The sequence below is a fragment of the Perna viridis genome, chromosome 13, assembly GCF_037379345.1.
Source record: "Perna viridis isolate PV_CMFRI_1.1 ecotype Kerala chromosome 13, ASM3737934v1, whole genome shotgun sequence".
Lineage (NCBI taxonomy): Eukaryota > Metazoa > Mollusca > Bivalvia > Mytilida > Mytilidae > Perna > Perna viridis.
The window spans coordinates 7,922,260-7,939,141 of NC_142457.1; the positions used below are offsets into that span (position 1 = coordinate 7,922,260).

General features: G+C 33.5%; 1 long non-coding RNA gene across 4 annotated transcripts in view; it reads right to left on the minus strand.

Moving 5' to 3' along the window:
- LOC148599434 (uncharacterized) overlaps positions 1 to 9,237 on the minus strand; it is a 42,396-nt gene extending 33,159 nt beyond the window's left edge. Inside the window, exons 1-5 of one of the 4 annotated variants that reach the window (XR_015917791.1) lie at positions 9,103 to 9,237; positions 8,069 to 8,208; positions 6,804 to 6,962; positions 4,063 to 4,202; positions 2,869 to 2,956 (exon numbers count right to left, since the gene is read on the minus strand). This is a non-coding gene — a long non-coding RNA (uncharacterized LOC148599434). The remainder of the gene's footprint in view (positions 1 to 2,868; positions 2,957 to 4,062; positions 4,203 to 6,803; positions 6,963 to 8,068; positions 8,209 to 9,102) is intronic. The other 3 variants (XR_015917793.1, XR_015917792.1, XR_015917794.1) reach the window with 3 other exon arrangements.
- Between the last annotated feature and the right edge of the window lie 7,645 nt (positions 9,238 to 16,882).

Sequence of the window (16,882 nt, forward strand, 5' to 3'; positions counted from 1 at the left end):
GACCGTCAATATTCAGTGCATTGTGTCGCTTAATTTCAACATTTCTTTTGAGCTAAAATTCATTCTTCTATAAAATTCCTAACTGTAATGTTGAAGTTGCTAAGGAACCTTTTTTTTCATTTCTGGTGGTACATTGTATTATACTCATTAAGCATAAGAGGCCTGCAATACTGAGGTAAATCATCGCAAATTATAGATTTCAGTTTGATGTAAATAATTGCAAAATGAAGATTTCACTAGACGTATTTCCGTTTTCTCGGCTATAGGGGAAATGATAAATCCAGAAAATTCAACTTTCCGCCAAAATGTCTTCCTGCATCTGCTACAATAATTCCTTTTCTTGTTGTTTTCTTTCACGTGCTTGTATTTGATATAATTTTTTTTTTTTATTTTCTGTTTTTCCCTCGGAACCCTTATTGTAAGTAAGCTCAGGATTAAAGAAATATCGAAGACCGTGAAGTAAAAATGACGCAATGTGGTAAAAGTTAGTTTGGTTTCAATTAAGATATTTAATCCTCAGCTTTCCATCTGATTTAAGACAGAAATATGTGTTTTCATACATGACACTGCAGTATTAGAGCATTTTCACATAGTGCAGGAGTACTTGTATAAAAACTCATTTTTAGAAGCTAAAAAAGAATGAATCAACCCGAACTTACTTCCAAAGTGCTATAGACACATTAAATGTACTTTAAAAACAACCAGATGCAGTGTTTTAGAGTAAACTATCAGATGGGATAATTAAAATCAAGCCAGGACCAGGGTTGTAAAACTGCGGGTTTCGGTAAATATGCCATTTATAGTAAAATTTTATCCCTACAGCCACAAAATAGAGGAAAGATATTTTAAAATGCATGTTTTGATTCTTATATGGTACATATGAACTCATCTGGATGTTTCTTTTTCATATCAAGTCAGGTTTTTTTCTGCTTTTGGCTTTTTAGTGTATGACCGGCTCCAAAATAAGTGTTTTTTGTCAACTCAGTAGGGGTTTAAATGGCACATTTATTCAAAATATATGTAAAAGAATGGGTAATCATTGTTGTTTTTACATTTTTAAGACATTTCCCTCCTATAATCCAGAATTTCATACCAATGCAGTGCAAGGGAGTATTCCAAGAGGTTGAGACAATTGACTAACACTGTAATTTTGCCAAATGACCTTTGCCGCAGGTTAAATACAAATTCTAAATGTTAAAATTTTTTCCTTTACCCTATCTACTGCTTATGAATAGTGTTTATTCGCTATTATTATGACACTGTCTGTGCAAGAAACTCAAAATGAGACAATAATTAACTCATTTGCCCAATTTTACCCTGATGCCATAAGCAATTATGAGTTTTACATTGAAAATCCCATAGAAACCCATTTTTGGACTAAAATGCAAAAAATTGAGAAAATAAATAGGTTTTTTTTGCAACATTTCATGTTTATTCCAAGAATTCTGAGAAATAAACCCCCAAAACATATACAAATAGCATGTTTTACAAAAATGTGACCTCTCTTGTAAGTTGCAGTCAATTCTGGAATTCAAAATAAAGACGTTTTTTGACAATTTCGATATATATGCCATTATTCTGACAAGTTTTGGTTAAATCCAACAACTTTTGATCCGGCAAATTGGATTCAAACACACCAACTGTGAGCCTTGCTTAACCACCTTCTTATACTAGAAAAAAGCAAAAATCTGAAAATGACCACTTATTTAAAAACTTTTTTGTAAACAAAGATTTTCTCAAAAACTAAAGTGGTAATTATTCTTAGATAATTATGTTATCAGTAATAAAAGCTGCTTTAACAAAAACACTTATTAGAACATAAGTATGAATTATCTAATTCTTAATATGGTAAAAATATGGCAAAAAAAAAAAACATTTACAACAAATAAAAGCAATTTTTAAAGTATTTCTTTGATATAAAAAAAAATATAAAATTGTAATAATAAAATAAGAAAATGATACAAAAACCAGAAACAATTCACAAATTGGGGACAAAATGATTATCCCCTGTGTAAATAAATATTTTTCACAACAGCTGATTTGACCAAATACCCAAAGGCTCAGGATTTAGAAGTTCACAACTTGTTGGCTTGCTCTACTGCAAATTTGGATAATTTGCATAATTTGAAAATTTTTTTTGGACAAAATGAAAGAAATTTACTTTTTCTTTATGTTTTTAATAAAAAAGATAGTTTTATCACATTTTATTACATTTAGACAGAAAAATGATGAAAAAAGTTTAAAAAAAATGCCAAAATTATTTACATTTTGGAAATAAAATTCAGGAAGGCAAATCAAGAACATGTTTTTAATAAAACCACTAAGAAAATTTCTAAATCAAATATATTTTTTCCATTTCACAGATTTTGCACACCATATTTGCTTTCTATTGATGTTTCTTTGATCCCCCCTGCACTCAGAGGGGTTATCCCAGAATCCTATTAGAGTTAATTTATCAGATAAAAGAAATAAAAGACTTCAACCTGAGCCTTTCTAAGACTAAACAAACATAAACAGCATAAAAAATACGATCTAAATTAGCAAAAGAACTGAAAAGTATATAATGTGGCCATTTGAAAGCAAAAATCACATCAAAATTTGGTGCCAAGACTGACTGCAAAAATATTCCAAGATGTGTGCTCCTGGCAATCCTCTACACAACAAAGATAAAACTGGTCTAAAGAGGAGGTCTACACCTAAGAATGCTGTATGGTACAAGAAAAGTCATACTCCATGGTTGAAAGGTCTTGTGTTTGAGAATGCAGTTTCACCAGATGAAGATAATTCAAAAACTTACATCTGAATGAATTTGCAAGATCACCAACAAGACGATAAGCATGTTGAAGCTGACACAGAAGAACTGCATACCATTGGCAGTGACAGCTGTTTCCAGTTTGGAAATGATGATGATCCTGCTGTTGATAATTCTCAGAAGATGATATTGCAACCACTTCACCTGATAAGAGACGAGACACAGACAACAATAAGTTCAAATTCTCGCATCATTGATGAAGAACAGATGTTTGCTCTGTTTAACTCAGCATACGAGCAACACAGATTAACTCTACGTACCTGCAAGAAGTCTCAGATGGAATCCCATACCATTAAGAAATGGGGTTGTTGTGCTATGTACAAACTTAAATGCAAGAAATGTTGGTTTGTGTCCAATGAAGTAGTGAAGCTCTACAAAGGAATTGAAAACAACAAGCCGGGACCGAATCCTTCAAATTCAAATGTTGGATTGGCATCAGTGGGCTTAGACAGTCCAATAGGAAACAGGAAGACACAAGAGATTTTGGCCCGTTTCAATGTTCCACCACCTAGCAGAAGTAGCATGCAGAGAAACTCAGACAGAGTAGCAAAGGAGATGATAGACCTGAATATAGAAGACATGAAGGAGAAAACAGAACTAGTAAAAGCTGACAACAGAAGCAAGGGAAAGCCTGAAAATCTGGTAGATTTGACACTAGATGGTCGATATCCTGGTTCAAGCCGCTCAAGCCGAAAAAAAACCAGGGCTTAACGCTTCTCAGTCACAGATGTTGGGGATAGAGCAAAACACAGACAGAAAATATATAATTGTTGCAGTGTCCCAAAACCTATTATGTAGGAAGGGAGCATGGTTATGAGGACTTGGTTTTGAAGTAGTGTGTCCCTGAGACCATGAAGGATGTACTGCATCTCACAAAAGATTGGCACCTGTGTCAGATGAGATGGGTAAGGATATAGGAAGCCAACTAGCACTACAGGGTATTTTAATTCGGTATGCTACTACTGATGGACATGCCAGGTCGGCGCAAGGAGTTGAAGATGCTATCCAAGCCTTGGTAACTTTGTGGGAAGTGCAGAGACTTGCTGACCCGGTGCACCTGAGCCAACATCAGTTTCGTACAGGATTATGTGCCGAGTTTAGTGAGACCATGTTCCACGGTAAAACAAAGATGGAAAATAAAGAATTGAAACAGAAATTTAGCCTTGATTTGAGATGTTGATATTCGATGATTTTAAATCATCTGATGAATGATCATGAAAGAAACATAGAAAAAATTGGTAAAATTTTACCTGCAATTGTAACTGCTACACTAAAGTGCTATGATGGGGACTGCTCATCCTGCTTCAGGGATTCCGTGGTGTGTGGTGGAACAGAAACAAGTAACTGGTGGTTGCGATCCTACTACCTCAGCTGCTATAACATCACTGTGCTAAAAATGGACAAAACAGACAAAAAATTAGTCACTGAATTGGTAAAGATGATACTAAGTGAAGAAGCAATCAATAGTATGAAAATGTATCACACGACAAACAAGAATGAAGGTTTCCACCGTGCACTGAGTGTAAGCCTACCTACATATGTAACCCATAGTAAAAATATGGAGGGGAGGTTACAATCTGCAGTTCATCACAACAACAACAGGCCTGGTACATCAGCCATAAAACAAGAATTTGGGAATACAGATTTCAAATGACTGTAACACTTTCGTCGAAAAGATGGACAAAGACTTTGTTTACCACCAGCAATATGAAAAACGTATTGAGGGAAAAAAATGATGACCATCAACAGATAGCTCAAAACATGGAAGATCACAAGGCCTACAAAGAGCACAACAAAAAGAGACCTGATTACAAAAAGAGCCAACTAGATGCTGTACCAGGATTGCTGCAGCATAGCAATTACTGCAAAAAGAAGATGCCCCAGTGATGAAAGAAAAAATCAAACATAAAGGTTCTTTTAAGGACCACCTAAATCTTTCAAAAAGATTCTTAGTTGATGCAAAAAAAAAATAAAAAATAAAATAAACAAAGACTGCCTTCCCCTAGCCTGGCCTCCCCCTCCCTTAATATTGTCAAAAATACCTAAATCATTGTCCGTCATCCTGAGGGCTACTAAACATGGTTGCAATGGGGCAATGTGACCAACACATTCCCCTTTTGACACACATATCTGCCTACTGTTGTTAAAGCCGTGAGGCTCTAACACCAAATGGGTAACATTAATGCACCTAGTGTTGTGGCACAAGTGAGAAACATCAACTGCAGGTAAATAAACAGATTGATGCTCTATCATGTATGCTAGCCTGTGCACATAAACTGATTTCCACTCAATGGCACCAGGAAATCTACAATTTATGATCCCATATTTGCAATTGGGTGTTGAAGTTCCTGTCCATATAATACATTCCCTGTTCTCTCCAAGGGCTGATTTATCTTGTAGCTTTGTTCTGTATTTTTGGTAAAATGCCTCCATTTTGCTAAAATGAACTTTTTCAGCATGGGTGTGTAGGAATTTACCCCTAAACTTCAATTGGAAACCCCCCTTTGACTAACAAATTGAAAAAAATTAAAATCTAATCCAATTTCCCCCAAAATAGCCAGAATTTCACAGAATTTCAGAAAAATAAACTTCTTCTAACATATTTCAGTACCAAAAGACATTATCTACACAGAAATATAAAAAAAATACAAAAATAATCAGTACTGGAGCAATAACAGCTGATTATATATGTAAACACACTCCTCTATTAGTTGCGGTCAAGTTCTAAAATTGAAAATAAAGAAGTTTTTTGACAATTTTGATATATATGCCATCATTCTGACAAGTTTCGGTTAAATCCAACAACTTTTGATACGGCAAATTGGATTCAAACACACCCACTGTGAGCCTAGCTTAACCACCTTCTCATAATAGAAAAAAGCAAAAATCTGAAAATGACCACTTATTTAAAAACTTCTCTAACTTTTTTGTAAACAAAGATTTTCTCAAAAACTAAAGTGGTAATTATTCTTAGATAATTATGTTATCAGTAATAAAAGTGCTTTAACAAAAACACTTCTTAGAAAATAAGTATGAATTATCTAATTCTTAATATGGTAAAAATATGGAAAAAAACACATTTACAACAAATAAAAGCAATTTTTAAAGTATTTCTTTGATATAAAAAAGTATAAAATTGTATTAATAGAATAAAGAAATGATACAAAAACCAGAAACAATTCACAAATTAGGGACAAAATGATTATCCCCTGTGTAAATAAATATTATCACAACAGCTGATTTGACCAAATATTCAAAGGCTCAGGATTTAGAAGTTCACAACTTGTTGGCTTGCTCTACAGGACATTTGCATAATTTGACAATTTATTTTGACAATATGAAAAGAAATTGACTTTTTCTTTATGTTTTAAATAAAAAAAGATAGTTTTATCACATTTTGTTACATTTAGACAGAAAAATGATGAAAAAAGTAAAAAAACATGCCAAAATTATTTATTTTTTGGAAATAAAATTCAGGAAGGCAAATCAAGAACATGTTTTTAATAAAACCACTAAGAAAATTTCTAAATCAAATATATTTTTTCCATTTCACAGATTTTGCACACCATATTTGATTTCTATTGATGTTTCTTTGATCCCCCCTGCACTCAGAGGGGTTATCCCAGAATCCTATTAGAGTTAATTTATCAGATAAAAGAAATAAAAGACTTCAATCTGAGCCTTTCTAAGACTAAACAAACATAAACAGCATAAAAAAAATACGATCTAAATTAGCAAAAGAACTGAAAAGTATATAATGTGGCCATTTGAAAGCAAAAATCACATCAAAATTTGGTGCCAAGACTGACTGCAAAAATATTCCAAGATGTGTGCTCCTGGCAATCCTCTACACAACAAAGATAAAACTGGTCTAAAGAGGAGGTCTACACCTAAGAATGCTGTATGGTACAAGAAAAGTCATACTCCATGGTTGAAAGGTCTTGTGTTTGAGAATGCAGTTTCACCAGATGAAGATAATTCAAAAACTTACATCTGAATGAATTTGCAAGATCACCAACAAGACGATAAGCATGTTGAACCTGATACAGAAGAACTGCATACCATTGGCAGTGACAGCTGTTCCCAGTTTGGAAATGATGATGATCCTGCTGTTGATAATTCTCAGAAGATGATATTGCAACCACTTCACCTGAAAAGAGACGAGACACAGACAACAAGTTCAAATTCTCGCATCATTGATGAAGAACAGATGTTTGCTCTGTTTAACTCAGCATACGAGCAACACAGATTAACTCTATGTACCTGCAAGAAACCTCAGATGGAATCCCATACCATTAAGAAATGAGGTTGCGGTGCTATGTACAAACTTAAATGCAAGAAATGTTGGTTTGTGTCCAATGAAGTAGTGAAGCTCTACAAAGAAATTGAAAACAACAAGCCGGGACCGAATCCTTCAAATTCAAATGTTGGATTGGCATCAGTGGGCTTAGACAGTCCAATAGGAAACAGGAAGACACAAGAGATTTTGGCCCGTTTCAATGTTCCACCACCTAGCAGAAGTAGCATGCAGAGAAACTCAGACAGAGTAGCAAAGGAGATGATAGACCTGAATATAGAAGACATGAAGGAGAAAACAGAACTAGTAAAAGCTGATAACAGAAGCAAGGGAAAGCCTGAAAATCTGGTAGATTTGACACTAGATGGTCGATATCCTGGTTCAAGCCGCTCAAGCCGAAAAAAAACCAGGGCTTAACGCTTCTCAGTCACAGATGTTGGGGATAGAGCAAAACACAGACAGAAAATATATAATTGTTGCAGTGTCCCAAAACCTATTATGTAGGAAGGGAGCATGGTTATGAGGACTTGGTTTTGAAGTAGTGTGTCCCTGAGACCATGAAGGATGTACTGCATCTCACAAAAGATTGGCACCTGTGTCAGAATATGAGATGGGTAAGGATATAGGAAGCCAACTAGCACTACAGGGTATTTTAATTCGGTATGCTACTACTGATGGACATGCCAGGTCGGCGCAAGGAGTTGAAGATGCTATCCAAGCCTTGGTAACTTTGTGGGAAGTGCAGAGACTTGCTGACCCGGTGCACCTGAGCCAACATCAGTTTCGTACAGGGTTATGTGCCGAGTTTAATGAGACCATGTTCCACGGTAAAACAAAGATGGAAAATAAAGAATTGAAACAGAAATTTAGCCTTGATTTGAGATGTTGATGTTCGATGATTTTAAATCATCTGATGAATGATCATGAAAGAAACATAGAAAAAATTGGTAAAATTTTACCTGCAATTGTAACTGCTACACTAAAGTGCTATGATGGGGACTGCTCATCCTGCTTCAGGGATTCCGTGGTGTGTGGTGGAACAGAAACAAGTAACTGGTGGTTGCGATCCTACTACCTCAGCTGCTATAACATCACTGTGCTAAAAATGGACAAAACAGACAAAAAATTAGTCACTGAATTGGTAAAGATGATACTAAGTGAAGAAGCAATCAATAGTATGAAAATGTATCACACGACGAACAAGAATGAAGGTTTCCACCGTGCACTGAGTGTAAGCCTACCTAAAAATGTAACCCATAGTAAAAATATGGAGGGGAGGTTACATTCTGCATTTCATCGCAACAACAACAGGCTGGTACATCAGCCATAAAAAAGAGCAAGAATTTGGAAATACAGATTTCAAATGACTGTAACATTTTCGTCGAGAAGATGGACAGACTTTGTTTACCACCAGCAATATGAAAAACGTACTGAGGTAAAAAAAATGACGACTTCAACAGATAGCTCAAAGAGCACAACAAAAAGAGACCTGATTACAAAAAGAGCCAACTAGATGCTGTACCAGGATTGCTGCAGCATAGCAATTACTGCAAAAAGAAGATGCCCCAGTGATGAAAGAAAAAATCAAACATAAAGGTTCTTTTAAGGACCACCTACATCTTTCAAAAAGATTCTTAGTTGATGCAAAAAATAAAAAAATAAAATAAATAAAGACTGCCTTCCCCTAGCCTGGTCTCCCCCTCCCTTAATTTTGTCAAAAATACCTAAATCATTGTCTGTCATCCTGAGGGCTACTAAACATGGTGGTAATGGGGCAATGTGACCAACACATTATCTACACAGAAACATAACAAAATACAAAAATAATCAGTACTGGAGCAATAACAGCTGAATTTATATGTAAAGACACTCCTCTATTAGGTACGAGGACACAATTAATTTTCACACCGAGTTAATTATAGCATTTTTCAAATTAAAAAAAAACTACCGCTTCAAATCAATGCAATTTTGGGAGCTGAATAAACCATCTTACCTGAAACTTCCATAAAAAAATTACCAATTTTCACCATCATTTTTCAATTTTAACTACCTGAACACAGAGACCCTCTCAAATTTGACCCAAAATGGCTTCCAAAGGCCATAAAGTTGACCTTTTCTAACCTCACCAAATCACACCCTATACGTATTTTTTATTAATTCAAGACATCTATTAAATTATTTCCATTATTCTTCTTTCAGTTGAACCAAAAAAGAATAATAAATTCTAAAGGTAGGGTTGTCTAAATAATTTAAAAAAAAAAATACCCTATTAAACTAGGAACTATATTCGTGTACAAGGAATAGCTAAGGGCAGATAATTGTGATCTCGTACCTTAAGCTGATTTTTGGTTTGTGAAACTACCATCTTGAGAAACAAATCGTGTTTACGTTTTGTTCTGCTGATTTTTACCGAAATCACTTGCCTTGGACTGAGCAAATTTTCAAAAATAAAAGTTTTTGGGACTTTTTTTCTAAACGCTTACAGACATCGAGCTGATATTTGGTATGTAACTCTACCATGATGAGTATCTCTAGGTTTTGTTCTGCTCCGCTGACTTTTACCAAAATTACAGGCCTTCGAATTAACAATTTCTTTTAAATCAACATTTTTCAGGACTTTTTTCTCAACATATTGAGCTGATGTTTGGTATGTGAGTTTACAGTGTATCATGATCAGTTACAGATCAAGTTCATGTTATGTTGAGATTTTCTATAAGGCCCCTGAACTTTGTTTTAAAATACTTTTAATTTGAGTCATATTTGTGGATGTGTGGGGTATATCAGCGCACTCACTAAGGTTCTTTGTATTAAAAAGTGTCTGTTATAGACAGGTATTCAGGTTCAGTTATGACAGGTTTAAGTGTTCTGTTTTAGATATAAAAATAAAAATTTCACTGTAACTTATTAAAGTTCCTTGTTAAATACTAAGGTCATTAGTTCACTGATAACAGATTAGTGTTTAGTATTAGATATTAAGGTCATTCGTTCACTTGTTACTGATTTTGTGCATGGAAGTACAGCCTTCTTATTCTTGTTCTTCTTTTTCAGGACATTTGTATCTCTAGTGGCATTGAAGAATTTGTCAGATGGAATCAAAGTCTGCTTTCATCTCAATTGTTCCATGTTCATCTTGACTGTGTATATATCATCTTTCAGTACTATGTGCATGGGGCTGTTTGAGATTATGGCATTTCATCATCATCCATAGATTCAGCAACTGGGGACCTACCATAGAATTTCTATCCTTCAATCTTCCAGAATGGATTTAGACTCTCCCTTTCTAAAGACAAATGTAAGATCAGCTTGACCTCTTGAGTATTCTAAAATATATTTAGACCTTCCTTTTTTAAGACCGACCTAACCGTCTTTTTTAAGACCAGCCTAACCTTTTTTTTCAGACTACCCTAATTCTCTTCTTTTTTAAGACCAGCCAAAACCTCTTTTTTAAAGACCAGCCTAACCCTCCTGTTTTAAAACCAGCCTGACCTTTTTTTTTTTTTTTTTTTAGGGGGGGGGGGGGGGAGGTGGTTGAAGTATAACAAGTGAGGATCATCTTGTTACATTTCTGATGTATTTTTTCAGTATAATAAACTCAGAAGTGATTAAGGCTTTCCAAATCTGTAGGGTTTAGGCCATTTGATATGACAATTTACATTACAATTCACATATTACACAAACAAACAGTGCAACTAACTAACAATATGTGCCATTAACTCAATTAGCTACTAAATGAACAGTCAATTTCAGTATTTTTTTCTTGAAAACACAACTGAAACTCTCACATGTTTCAAAAACCTGAGTCAGTTTTTACTAGTTTCAGGTTTTGGGCAAGCTGTTTAAGGCACAAAATGAACTGATGAAGGAATGTCGCAATATTTATTTATCTATGAGCATTATTTTATTAAAACTACATTGTGAGAAATCTATCTAAACCTATATATTTCAAATTTAAAACTGGCTCGGTTCAGACTTGTATAGGTAGGTGGTTGGTTTTCTAAGGTTCCAAAATGTACATTTACACTGATATAAAGATCTTTAAAAAAAAGTGTTTGGTATAGACAGGTTTCATCGTATATGAAACCATCTTAGTTTTGTGTCAAAATTCTTTTTTAATGTGAAGTGAAAACTTTCTTGAATTACCTCCCTTAGACCATTTTTTAGCTTCTCTCAAATTCACTCTTAATATTTATAGTCATAACTTCTTTCACAACCCAAAGAAAACTGAAGACCAACACTATATCCATCTTAGGCACTGAATCTTTTTAATACTAATGGAAAGGGGGTGGGGTCAGATAATTTGGAGAAAAGTAATTTTCAAAATTTAAGCCATTTTTAGCTCACCTGGCCAAAGGCCATGTTAGCTATTGCCATCACTTGGCATCTGTTGTCGTTGTTAACAATTATACACAACACTTCTCCTCTGAAACTACCTGACCAATTGAAACCAAACTTGGTATGAATGTTCCTTGGGGTATCCTGCATAGAACTAATGTGGGGATTCTTTATTCGTCCAAAAACATTGCCGTTGTTACTAAAACAAGAACATAGGGGTCAGTTTTTCACATATATCTCCTAACCCGTTAGGTTTAGCTAAATTCTGACATGGGATAAAAGTGTTCAGCATGATGAGATCTATCTCAGGTCAAATTTTGGTTTTAATCCCTTAGGTCTCACTAACCACTTCCGGGTCAAATGGCCACCCCCCTATGTAGTACCAAATACACACTGAACCTAGACATGCATTGTAAGTGCATTATTTGTGTGTATTATGATTAAAAGTAGTCAAAATAAAGCTGAAAATGTGTACTTTAAAATCATATATGCAATTAACTACAAAGGTGTATGAATATTGTTTACATGTTTGAGTAATTTGCCTCCATGCTGTCAGTTAGCAGAACAGGTAAAAATGTGGATTTTCAGTATTGTTTATTCAAGTAAATTTTGTGAAGAATTTCTACAATCATTGTACCATTAGCATGATTTTGGAAGCCTTATTTTCCAAGCTTCGCAACGGTATGCAACTTTAAGATGTCATTTGTCCTGGGAATTCACTGTGAGACTTTGAAAATTACTTTTTTAACATGTAAAGTAATGGAAACGTTAGAAGTGGTTAGTGATACCTTAAGCCATGTTGGAGTTGTTGCCCTTTTTCAATGATTATTGCCATTTTCAATGTTATTTCTTTCAAAAATCTTCTCCTCTGACACTACTTGACTAATTGAAACCAAACTTGGTATGAATGTTCCTTGGGGTATCCTGCATAGAACTAATGTGGGGATTTTTGATTCGTTGAAAAACATTGCCGCCGTTACTAAAAATAGAACACAGGGGTCAGACAGTAGTTTTTTCACATAGATCTCCAAAACCGTTAGGTTTAGCAAAATTCTTTCGATAGCTGAAATGATCCATATTATTAGGACTAAAAAAGTCTTCAGGGATAAAAGTTGTCAGATGAGTTATTGCCCTTGAAAGGGGAAAAATGACTCCTTTTTTAACAGTTTTCAGTCAATATCTTGAGAACTATGATAGATTTAAAGAAACTTTCAAATGTTGAGAAGATCTTATGATAAGTCCTACCAAAGAATTCTTGAGTCAAAATTGTTGGACAACTTCTCGTTAAAATTTATTGCCTTTGAAAGGCAACATTTAACCAGGTGAGCTATTCAGGCTTCCGGGAGCCTCTTGTTTCTCTTCTTTTTTTCTCGGGCATTGACAGAAAGAAGAAAGAAGAATTGAGTAGAAAAAAAAATTAAAAAATTGATTTTTGCCTCAATGAGGTATTAAAATTTGCCAAAAAAATACAAAAATGCTTCAGTTTATCTCTTGGTGTCAAAAAGATTCGGAAATGGGAGGTATAAGGGTACCTGAAAATCATAGTTTAGTCGATTAGGGTGGAGGGTGTGCACGGGTGCTATCTCAGCTCACGCGCTATAGTTCCATGAGGGGTATAAGGGTTAGAACCACCCTTTTGATAATTTTGTCTTCTTAGTCTAATACATTTCCCTTTAATCTGTTTCTTGTACCAATTGTTAGGCACATAACATCTTTTGTACTGAGGGGGAGGCTTGGTTTGTTATGGAAAAAATAAGATTACTCCAAATTTGAGCCATAAGTATTTAACTCAGTCATTGATTGAAAAAAAAATATTAATATTGTTTAATATTTCCACCATCCCTTAACAATATAGATATTCAAATGCAATTTTTAACTACGGCTGCCGCTGAAAAAAAGAAATACTTTTCGTGTGTGGGCAAAAATTAACTCAACATTAAATCCGAACCCTTCAAAAAGAAAATGGTCTGTGTCTTACTTTCATATTAAGCAAAAGAAATGCTTCGCAGGGCAATGTTTGATTAGAATGCAGATGTCTAATCATGAACAGTTGGGTCAAAATTTTACGTGCTTTCCAAGCTGGATAGAGATCTCAATTTTAATAGCAATTAGCCAGGAAAAGAGCTTGATCCCAAAGTCCCTGTTTTGCCCTTTATTGCTCAATAAGCACAACCCCCACAATCAATCAAAGCCTTTCTTTTAAGGATAGGTATGTCACCTTGAGGCTCATTTATAAGATCCATTCATCTTTACTCAAGCTATTATCTGCAAAACAGGAAAATGTTTGTTTCTGATCCCTCATTCGTAATTAGTTCAAGTTGAAACCACTAAAATCAATCCCAGGCTTCTTTGGTGGTTAAATTTCATGAAAATCGATACACTCAATGTATACTAACATGAAAAATCTACAGACGACAACTGATGACAGCATGATACCATTATTCCACTGCATTCAACAATGATGAAACTGACTATAGCACGATATCATTTTTCCACCACAGTCAACAATGACGATAGCATGATGTCATTATTCCACCGCAGACAACAATGATGAAACTGACAAGAGCATGATACCATTACTCCATCACAGACGACAATGACGAAACTGATGACAGCATGATACCATTATTTGATGGCAGACAACAATAACAAACTAATGACAGCGTGATACCATTATTCCACCGCAGTAAATTATCTGTTTCAAACTTTTCTTGTGTAAAATGTTGTTATACTAGTGAAATTGAAAGGAACCCTCTTTAATAAGGCCTCCAACATGGATCTCCTTAGTAGATACAATCAGGAAGACATGACCTCTTTAGTAGATAAAATCAGGAAAGCATGAAACATATCATCATATGGTAGCGATAAATTGGACACACCTTGACAAAACATCAACAAGACCACACTTTAATAGCCCTTCCATTGACACTAGAGCTAAAGCCAAGAAGAGATAACATGGCGTCATACCATTGTGTTGGAAATGCGCAAAATTAACCCCTCATGGGAACATCTTCAGAAAATGGCCAGAGACAGGCCAGGACATTAAAACTAGCCCTTAAGGGCAAACAAAAAGAGATTTTCGTAAAATATGTTTTATTTTTTTTTACACCAGCAGTCTGAATACTATAACATGACAATTTACACAAAAATATATCAAATTTGCTTGGATTAGAAGTAAAATTCTGGATACTTGAAAAAATTCAGGAACAATAACTCTTCTCTTCTAATATGGAGGACTGCAATGGCTTGATAATGTTTCACAGTAATTTTGAATTGAAAGCATATTTAATTTACACATGATCAAAATTGACATACATGTATTATTAAGTTATTGCAATAGTAACTTTAGAACTTTAACTTCTATAGCATTGAAAAAAAAATACAAAAAAATTAAGTGGTAAATGTTGTTAAAATATTGTAATAAAGTGTACAAAAAAGAACAAAGAAAAAAACCGAAACAAAACAAAAAAAAAACAAAAGTCCCCACTATAAAAAAAATCTTGATGATTCAAACTCTTGATTGTTCACAGAAACAAAATTTTACTACTGATGATTGATGGACAGCATTGACATGGAAGCAAAATGGATTATCTCCCTTAGAACTATCTGTACAATGTAATACAATATACTTTAGAATAAATATTATTGGACTGCATCTTTGTTGATACTAAATAATTAAGTGTAAGTTTTAAATCAGGAAAAATGCATGTCCATAACCCACAAATATGACAGAATAATTTTACTCAAGGACACTTTCTTTATTTGAAAAGATTATACTTTGATCTCTACATCAATAGAATTGTTCAGAATAATTTTTTAAGAGAATGTAAGAAAAATAAATTTTTGACAGAATTAGTTGCCCTTGAAATGTTCATTTTATGTGCATTTCATTAAGATTATAACTCACCTTACCAAAATTATATGCTTTTAAAGTGCAGTGTGGTGTGGTGTTAAAATAAAAAAACAAGTCATATTGACATATAATTTTTTTTGCCTCATAACAATGTTTTCCAATTTAGCCAATTACCAATAATGTTTTTAAATTTGGAAATCTCTACAACTGAATGAATAATTACAAATGAACACTACATGTACATGTATTTTATAAGTGTTATTAACTTCACTCTTCAACATGCTGAAGTGCAAGTTCAAACAAATAATCAAGTCAAAAATATTTCAAATTTCAAGAAAAAAAATGAATATACATGTAACTTCAGAAGGATTTATAAATGTACAGTACATGAAGAAATGTATTTAAATTTAAAAAACAAAAATAAATTTGACTTGCATGTACATGTACAAGGATATCACAACTTGTCAAAGTTGAAGGTGAAATGTCTTGTAAAACAATTCAAATCCTGGACAAAAATAAAAATAAAGTATAGTACATGTTTTTACATAACTACTTCTTTAACAGTTTCATTTTAATTTTTTGAAAGTATTGTTTTTATAAATAGTCAGTAAAAGGATACATACATGTACATGTATTCATAATATTTATAACTACAATAAGTTATAACTATTTGTTTACAGTGCCTAAAATGTTCATTGTTTTAACGAGTCTTTTCAAAGAATATACATGTACATGTATATATGATATCCATGACAAATAACAAATAAATATTTCTTAAATCATTTGAGTATGACTAAATCAAAGACAGAAACATGAAAATGATAAATACAACTATATACATGTACAACAACAATGAAGTGAACAGATTTTCACTGATGACACATATAGATACATGTATTTGAAAAACTTGATGAAGACCAAGACTTATTAATAAAGAAATATGAAATAATTTCCCCCCCAAAAAATCAATCATTTTACTATATAAACTAATTTTGTATTACTTCTTTTAAAAATTTTTAATTCAGTTAATTGCAAAATGTATTACATTTATGTAAATAAAAAAGTAAAAAGTTATTAAAGATAATTAAGTCAATAAATTAAAACATGTTCCTGAAAAACATTTCTTAGAAAAAAAAAGATAATTTCTGATATTGTTATAAAGATTTCTGATAAATTAAATCATTATAGATTAAACATATCTTATATATCTTTAAATCTGAATTTGTTTAATAAATTAATATTGTCTTAGTCCATTAAGAGAAAAAAAACACCAAATCATTCTAAATGCACCATTCAAAGTACATATACATGTTATAATCTTATTAGTCTTAAAAATATGAACTGGCATTGTTCCTCACATGAATCATTCATTAGATATGAACTAACTATAAAATACAGGTATAGGTGTCAACATAATTACAGTGGCGGATCCAGGGATTCAAGGTGTAACCCCCTCCCCCCCCCCCCACACACACAATAATTATTAATTTTTGTAATCTATGGACCTTAATGAGCAGATAATAACCTGGCACCCCTCCCCTTTTTCATAATTTCTCCATCCGCCCCTGTTAGTGCTAAATATATAAAA